Here is a 9,673-nt window from a genome sequence, read left to right on the forward strand (position 1 = left end):
TCTCTGGTTCTCCATGGCAAATAGAAAACTAGGACCCCTGCTTATAATTCCCCAGAGTAGTTAGACCAGGTTGGTATAGACTTCTTGGATTCCTAGTGTTCTGGTCACTTCCCGTGCCACCCTCCTCTTGGCAAGTGTGTGAGAGGCTGTCCTACAAATAGTGACTATGCAATACATCTCAGAAATCCAGCTGCACGAGGAAAAGCTGAGGGAGAAGCATGGTGCAAAGATTCCTTTTGCAATAACTAACTCGCCATCCTACTAATTCTGCCTGGGTGGTACAGAAACCACAGGCCCTAATCACTGGGAGCAATTGGTGGGTCCCAGATTTAGCAATGTCACCACAAACTCCTTCTCTTTCCCAGACAGTCTCCAGCTTTAGCAAGTGGCAACTCCCTTAATTATATATTTTTATCTTCAGCTACTGTATTTGGTGCTGAGAAAGGGAAGGAAAGAGAACCCAAGGTTTCAAAGGATAAGGTTTCATTTACAGGGATTCAAGGGGGGAGGAGGAGGGCACTAAACCAGATCTTTGATCAAATGAAGCCAGTCTGTCTGGCTGTAAAGTCAACTTGTTCTCCATGGCAGGTGTTCAACAGAAACTTTGGCTCCAGCCGTTTCTGGGTTCACAACTGATTTTTCCCTTTTGTCTGCTGGACCATTGATGAGGCCTGTGCTAGCCCCCCTCCCTCGCACTTCTGGCTTCTGAAGATTTCACACATATCAGCCTTTGCTGTAATCCCATCACAACCTCCTGGGCATCAAGCTCTTTGAGAACCCATTTCTTTCTCAGGATTATTTTTTTTTCTCTGCTGCCCCCTATCCCTTAGCCTTGTTACTACCTGCACCAAAAAAGCCAGGATTTGCAGCATAGGCATAAAATACTGTGCAGCATGACACCTTTTGCACATGGATGGGTCAAAACAATGTGTAGCAATTTGTTTGAACATGTGCAAGAATGGGATTAATGCAGATTGGTTGCAAAAAATAACCTAATACAGATTTGCCAATTTATGTATTACATAAATGCTGACAGGTGCCGACATAAATGCATGCATAAACATTTAACGCATTCATAGCACAACAGTTGCAGTTGGCTCCATTTAGAATTTATCCTATTTTTACTGTTTCTTCCTAGTCAGCTCTTTGTCCATCACCTTCCCAGATGGCTCTGTTTACAGTGATCCCTCTTAAAAGCTCACAAGATGCATTTTCTGGGAAGGAAGGATACCTTTGTGCTTGGAACAGTGAAGGGACTTCGAGGATGTGGAAGTTGCCCATTAATAGTTGGGTGGCTCCAAGGGTATACCATGGTCACTGACACAGAGACATACCCCTGCACTGTGCTTTCAATTGCTACTCATGGCAGAAATCTATATAATGAGCTATAAGAGCACGTACGTAAAGGGGATTGAAATAAATGACCCTTGAGATCTTCCCAGCCCTGATTTTATCAGGCTGCCCAGGGAAGTTTTGGCATCTCCTTCACTGAAGGAGGTCTTCAAGAAGAGTCTGGATGAGCATCTGTGGGATGGCTTAGGAAGAGTGAATCCTGCACCTGTGTAGGGCAGGGGTGGGCAATTATTTCAGGTGGAGGACTGCTTACTGAGTTTTGGCAAGCCATTGAAGGCCTCATGACAGGCAGCCAGGGGCAGATAAATATTAATTTTCTAAACTTTTTAGGGGCCCTGCGGGTTGGATAGAATGGCCTGCCAGGCCAGATTTTGCCCACACCTGGTGTAGGGGGTAGACTAGATAGCACTTTAGGTCCGATCCTTAGGTCAGCTACAGACACACCGGGTGATTATCAACAAATCACTGTCTTCAATTCCCTGTTTGTGAAGCAGGGAATGCTATTTAATCTCTTTGTATCACCACTTCCCCTTTTTATATTATTTAAGACAGACAAAAGGAAATAAATGTGAACTCCTGGCCCAGCTCAAGTCAACTGCAAAACTCCCATTGAATTGACTGAGGCAAAGATTTCACCCTAAAAGCACATCTACCCACAGTATATTGTGCAAATTCCCAATCTAACTCAGGAACCAGTAGCAGCTGAGCCATGGCAGCACCGGTCTCCACAACCTGTCCAGGGAGCAGGGTGACACTGATTTCCATTCCAGCTGGCTTAAACCATGTCTCATCTGAGATTGATGTAGATTAGGTCTATGCGAAGCTTCAGTTGGTGATTTGATTCGGAGGAGATTCGGCACGATTTGGTGGCTGAATCTCCGAATCCAAATCAACTCAGAGGATCAGTCTAAAGGTCTGAATCTATTCAAAGCTCTCTGAATCTTTGGAAAAGGTTTGGAGAGCTTTGATGTTTCAGACAGTCCCGGGTGGCTGCAGCAGGGAGCTGCAGCCACTCCAAGCTGGTAAGTTCTAGGGGCAGGAGGGTTGGGGGAGCCCACCCCATCCCACCCCACTGACCCCCACCCACTCCCCCAGCACCCCCTATGGTTGCCCTCATCTGCCCCAGCTCCCAGTACTTTAAAAAAAAAGCCCCGGGGCTTACCAGGTGATGCCTCGTGGGGGGCAATCCCTGCTGCCCCCCATTTCCCCACACTGCATGGGGGGCTCTGAACAAGCCCCCCGCCCCCCTCCTACTCCCCCACCCCCCCAATGGGTGTCCTGCCGGGGCCAGCTCTGGCCCTTTAAGAAAATAAAAGCTGAGATAAGCCCCAGGACTCACCGCTCCTGCAGTGGCCCCGGGGCTTCAGGAGCTTGTGCAGAGCCCCACACATGGCGTGGGGCAGTGGGGATCACCACCCCCCGTACCAGCAGAAGCAGTGATTCTGGAGTTTGGTTGTTTTTTTTTTTTTTCTTAAAGGGCCAGAGCTGGCCTGGGCAGGGCAACTGTGGGGGGCTGGGGGAGCGAGGTGAGGAGTTGCAGGCTTGTGCAGAGCCCCCCACACAACATGGGGCAATGGGGGGCAGCGGGGATTGCTCCCCACCCGGCAGCACCCAGTGAGTTGGGGCTTTTTTTCCCCAAGTACCAGGAGCTGGAGCAGCCATTGCCAGGCTGGGAGAGGGGCGGGGGATGGGCCTGGCTTGGCTGACTCAGAGATCGGGGATTTGGCAGCAGTCAGATCTCCAAATCAGATTTGTCTAATCGAATCAGGACAGTAATTCAAATCACCGAATCAAATCACTGTCCCCTGAATCAGCCGAATCTGAGTCTGAAGCTAGTACTAGCCACTCTGCACCAGCCTAATATAGATGTAACCAGTCATGGACTCTCTTGCTATGTTTGGAGTCTGGGCATGAGGATGAGCAATCTCATTGGGAGCCTCAAGTTGCAACTGCATGATGAATAATTATTGTTGCTTATAAAAACGTAGGTTGTTTTCCATAAACAACTTTGGAGGGGGCGAAAATATGTTCCTATTTTGGCAGAATTTTCTGTTAGCTTCTTTAAAAAGCCATGAAAATCTTGTTTTTTAATTGAAAACCTGGGAAGATGTCAAAGGAATAGCAAGATTTACATTTTAAAAAATTCCTTCTGGGGGAATAAAGACATCTTGCTACCATTAGTTGCTGCTCAAGGAACAGGCTACTAGGCTATACCAGATGCTACTGAAGAGTCTGCATGTTTTTTTGTGGCATCAGTTACTATCAAGTCTTACCTTAGTTTATATCTGTATGAAAAAGCCCAAATTCTTAGCTGGATTTCATTTCTCAGATTTAGAGGTTCTTGGCTAGATCTGAGAGATCCTCTTGAAGGTGATGATCCTGAAAACCTGGCTTCTCTTCTGATGCTCCCTGGGTGTGTCTACGTGTGCCATTAATTCACTTGAATAAACTCTGGAGCTTATCACTCCAGAGTTTACTGCTCCCAGGCTCATATAACAAAGGCCTTTGATTAGGGGTGTGCAAAACTTCCTGGTCTGCTGCCGAACATGCTGGGGAACCCCCCACAGTCCTGTGGGACACGCCATGTGCCCCATCATCTCAGCATTCATGAGCCACCTGCTACTTAGAGGTATGTAGAAAAAACATTTAAAGCTGCGTCTATGTCCAAATCAGTGAATCTTTCCAAATCTCTCCAGATTGATTCGGAGGGTTCTGATTCAATTCAGAGAGATTAAAGGGTCCTCTGCTTCGATTCAGATTCAGAGATTCGACCACCAAATCGGGCCAAATCTTCACCGAATCAAATCAGGGACGGAAGTTGCACAAGCTGTACAGTGTCGCATCCCATTCTTATAAATAAATTAAGTGGTTGTGTTGGAGATTATTACATTGGCATTGGTAAGACCAGTTCTGGTCACTGCACTTCAAGAGGGGTGTGGATAACCTTGAGAGGGTCCAGAGGAGGGCTGCTTGTATGGGTAAGGGCCTGCAGGTAAGGTCCTATGAGGAGCGATTGAGGGACCTGAATCTCTTCAGCTTCCGCAAAAGAAGGCTGAGAGGGGATCTCATGGTCATCTACAAATTCATTGGGTGGAGGCAGCAAGGAATAGGGGATAACTCTGTTTACCAGGGTGCTCCTTGGGGTTACTAGAAACAATGGCCATAAACTGACAGAGAGCAGATTTCGATTAGACATAAGTGGTGCTCTCCCATTGTCTTGAAGGTCTTTAAGAGGAGACTAGACATAGCTAGGGTCATTGGACCACAGCGCTGTTTCCTACCCAGGGGCAGGGAGTCGGACTTGATAATCTACTGAGGTCCCTACCAACCCTACAAAACTATGAAAACTATCTGCAGGTGTGCACAGCACACAGAGTTACGTCAGAGCAGCCCTGGCTGGCAGGACGCGCTGGGGTTAGCCTGCCAGCCCAGAGCTGCTGCATCCTGACTCGGTATGCTCCAGAGGGGCTTGCTGAAGCACGAAGCTGCTTCAGTGCAAGGCTAGCTGGTAGGTAGTACCTGCACTGAAGCATCCTCATGCCCCAGCCAGCCAGGTCAGCATCTACACATGCGATGCTGCAGAGTTTTTTATCCTGCAGCAAGATAGTACTTGTATTACTATCCTGCTGCAGAGTAAAAAACTGCAGTTTACTTTGGGTGCACGTGTAGATATGCAATGCTTACTGCAAAACTAATTAGTCAGCTGCACAGTAAACATCTCATGTAGACACCCCACTGTGTCCCAAATTTAGGGGGTGCAGCTCTCCTGTGCTGGTGAGTCAGTGGGAAGCTACCAGACTTTCTCACCATTGCAGTTGGGCATTGGAGAACCTAGAGTGCAATTAAAATTAAAGTGCAATGGTGGTGATAGAGCTACAACTCATCATCTTAATTTAGTGCTATCCACCACAGTACAGTTGCACAAGGAGTCAGATTTCAAGGTGATGAGCATAAGGCAGATGGGTTACTGGTCTCTTCAAAAACTGGAAAATCTCAACTGGGAAGATAATAAAACTTTTATTTTTGATTCTGAGGAAGCTGAACAGTAGAAACATTCAAAAGGAGAATAGCTGTGGTATGTTGATTTATCAGCTCAGGATTTGGCCCTCTTTTTATATTAAGAATCTCTAAATCTGGCTGATATGCTGGAGTTACTGCTCTGCACTGCTATGTAAAAGTCTTCCTGGTGTACTTCAGAGGCAGGGATCCCTAAGACCCCTGGGGTTGGGGAGCTGTGGGGGTGGAGAGTGGGGAACTATGAGCATTGTTTGATGGCGATATTGGAAGAAAGGTGCCTGAACTCCGGATTCTTCTTTTTTTCCTTGCAGCCATAAACCAAGCTAAGTAGACTGTCAATTATCTTTCCTATATGGCATCATTCCCCATGTCTGACATGGTTCTCATGATCTACGAACTGAGGCCCGATCTGATCTCAGGGCCATTTATTAACCTAAAGGTGCTGACATCTTTTAGTGCAATGTATAAAACCCTAAGGCTTTTTCTTAAGCTGAGGAAATGAGGTTATATGACATTGATCCAATATGGAGGGAGTATTTTAGGTTTCAATTCAACAGATGTCAGGGGAAATGTAGCTGTTGGGTGATTGCCCCACAGTTCTCTGCAAAAGAGGCAGAAACGCCATGTTTCATAAAAATGGTGTGTTCCTAAAGAGCTGTAAATAGATCATGCCAGGGTCCAACAAACTGTGCTATTTTGTTGTATGGGAAAGGATAATAAAAACGAGATTAAAATCATAACTTATTGAGGCTACAAGAAATTGTAATAGGGCTCTGCGCTTCAACAGTGCACTTCAGCTGAGTGTCTGCCTTCAAAAACAGTTAAACATAGATGAACTAAGATCTCGTATCTATTGCTGCTATTATGTGGATTAAAATCATTATAAAAAATTCACAGTTAGGGAAACAGAGAAAGAGATAAAAATGATTTGCCCAAGGTTACACAGTAATTCAGTGTTAAAGATGAGATCCCATTGCTGTCTAAAGCCCATTGATTAACACAGGTATTGCCAGGCATATGTCAGAACTTGCAAAGCAGTGGCTTGCAAATAGACTATAACAGGCCATTAATAGGGCTTGGACTTGTATTGAGAGCCTGATTTTCATGACTTTTGCCAGCATCTTGGCTGAGTGAGTGGCTTTAGAGTTGTAGTCATAAACCTCAGGTATTGTTGATTGATGGATGGCCTGCATTGCCTTTGTGCATACAATGCTACTTGAATTATTTGATTTTATATCGGGGATGTTTTGGATGGAACTCCTTGCTTGACGTGCTTGAAGTAATAGTGGCTACTAAACCCTACAGAACTGCTGCCCTTCTCAAAGTTACAGCAGCAGATATACAATGTTCATCTCCCTGAGTAATGAGCCAGTGATTAACTGCCTTTACTGGGATTTGCCAACATGTTGACAGTCCAGTCTGCATACAGTTATGTAAGTCTGTCCTGCCCTTGTCAACCAATGCAAGTCATCTTCAAACCAATGCAACACAAGTTAAATCTAGACCTACAACTAAACTGAGGCAACATTGGACCTTTAAATGCAGCGTAGCTTCTTCGTGTGTAGACAGACTCAAACTGCTCCATCTTTCCTACTCATCCCTCCCTTAATTTCTTGTTCCTCCTCCTCTACCCTCTGTTCTCAGCTCCCAAATCATGTGATGCACTCTTAGATGACTCCAGCTGAACTTTCGGTTCAGTGTAACTGAACAATAGTACTTCCCTTCACAGAACGTACCTGTATTCTCTACCCACAGTGAATTAACATTGAGCTGAGCTGCTCCACAAACTCCCTGCATCGCAGCAAGGCTCTCATTAAATGTCGGAGAGCTCTCAGCAGCAAGGAAGAAGACTGGTTTGCTTTTTTTGGTTGTCACCATGCAAAGAGCTGCTGTTTTGTAGCCAGATTTGTATTTAGGGAAGTAGCATAGCTAGAGCATCAGCTCATCACTTGAAAATGCATGCTCTCTCAAAAGGAAAATAGCCTTATACAAGAAAGTCTCTCCATTTTTTTCCATCTCCCAGTCAGTTGTGCTGTTCTGCCTTCCCTACATACAGTTGCTCACTAAGTTCTGTCACTTTCTTTGTATTAATGTCACACAAACCTAGCTTTTATCTCCTGCCCAGAGTATCCATCTTTCACCTTGATTACAGTAATCTCCTCCTGCCTGGCCTCCCTTTCACCTCCATCCTGTCAAAAATCCCACTGATAAACTTCTCTTCACCTGGTACTGCTTCAGCCACCTCTCCGTTCTCTCTCCCTGCCCCCTTCTCTGAATCAGTCCCATGGCTTCCTGCATATCATGTGTTACCATGCTTTCAAGGCCCCGTGTATTCTTCCCCCGCTGACATTTCTCCTCCCTTCTACACTCTTCCCAAGTTTCTCTCCATTTTATTTTTCCTCTACTCTCAGCTCTAAGCCTTCAGTTATGTGACTTTAGTGCCTAGAGCAGCCTCTTCCTGAGCCTCTCCTCCTTCAAACCACACTTTAAACCACAGGGTTTATTTCTAGTAGTCCCTCCTACTCCTAGGCAATAATACCTGTTCGTTGCCTTCCCCTTGAACAATAATACCCCATGTCTCAGCATGTATGGTTCTGTCTGTCTAGATAATACCGTTGTTTTTTCCCAGAAACTGAGGGATGAAGGCTTCCAGATCCCACTGAAATTCCTATGTGAGGGTGACCTCCAACTCCCTTGGGTTTGAAAGCCAGGGGGGATTTGGGACAGGGAAACCAAGGGGGCTATTGGATGTAGATTTTGGTCACATCATGCAAATGTATGTCGCTTTGTGAATTATATTTTACTGATTGATCGTCGGGTGTACAGCAATGTGTTAGTTAAGTGCATGTATCCATGGAGTCTGTTCTTGGCAGTTTAACTCTAGATGTAGGTCCTGAGTGACAGAGCTCTATGGTTGTTGTCCTTGACCCTTGAGGCCATCTGTGGAAGCGATTGCAGAATGATCCCATACAGAGCAATGGAAAATTTCCTACTGGCATCAATGGGGGCAGAATCTGAGAGCCTTCACTGATGCAAATCTTTGTTCTGAAATGTTTTTGTTATGCGTTAGACCCATTGAGATGGTGAGTTCCCTCCAGACCCACTGAAGTCATTGTCCTGAGACCAACATCCTGGTTGGGTTTTTAATGTTGTATTTATCCTCTATCTAAAATAGTTGCAATTTACAGTCTGTATGAGGTTCCCTTAGAAAAAGGAGCCTTGGAGATGGTATCTATACAGTGAGAGAAAGCAAGGATGGCAGCAAACGGGGCCAGGGAAGGGAGTTGCAAGAATATAGGGCAGCATTACTTAACATGAAGAAGCAGTTGTGGAAAAGGGAGGTGAAGAGCCATCCAAATCAGCTGCTTGTGTTCTCACTTAACATGGCAGAAGTAAAGAGTTTAGATCAGAAAGGTGCTAAGCCATGGTGGGGCCTGAAGATGTTAGCGAAGATATGGAATGACAACTGGGAGCCAGAAAGGAGCCAGAGGAGAAAATGTAAGAAGGGTGCACATGGTTGTACCACTGGGTGAAGCGTTCAGCTAGGAGCCTTGAAGGATTTATCCAAACTGGGGGTGCTACTCATGGAGCATGGGGGTAGGGAGGGACAGTGATTTAGATATCTTGCAGCAGGTTAAAGGCAGGAGTTAAAGCCTTTTTGCACTTAGCTCAAGACAGCTCCTAATCAATTCAGCTGTGAACATGAACATCCTTTGCCCATTCTAGCCAATGAACCATCCAAACTCAGAAGGACCTTCTGACTTGTAAAGAGGATGCTGCTAGTAAGGGTGGCAAAATCTGGCTGTTACTAATTCTTCCTCACCTAAATAGCTTTTAATAGCAAGGCTTGCATGAGTAACAGCTTGGAGAATCAGTTACCTTATTAAGCTCATGGATTTCTTAAGTAACAGCAGCCTTTTGGATTTGCAGGCAAAATTATTCCAAGTCATTAGGCTGAATGAAGTAGTTTATACAAGCAGGGTAGCTAAGGAGATGCTCAAGAGGAGAAATGTTGAAGGCAGGACAGTCTGCCTGTTACAGAAGCATTCAATTCATTTTCTTTCATATGCAGGAAATTAAAATGAATAAAAGGATTTTTATTCTTCCATGCTGCGATGTCTTTAAGATCTATGGTACGTGAAGCCTTTGATTTTTCATTGAATACCCTTAAAATAATCTAATACAGATATAAAATAGAATCATAGAAAAGGAGATCTGGAACTTCATCCTGTTTGCTCGAACACTGCTTTCCAATCTCTCAAGGGTCTTCTGAATTCTGCTTCTGATTGCCAGTGTGTTTGCA

The sequence above is a fragment of the Crocodylus siamensis genome, chromosome 13 (genome assembly GCF_052110815.1).
Source record: "Crocodylus siamensis isolate JL-2025a chromosome 13, ASM5211081v1, whole genome shotgun sequence".
In the NCBI taxonomy this organism is placed as follows: Eukaryota; Metazoa; Chordata; order Crocodylia; family Crocodylidae; genus Crocodylus; species Crocodylus siamensis.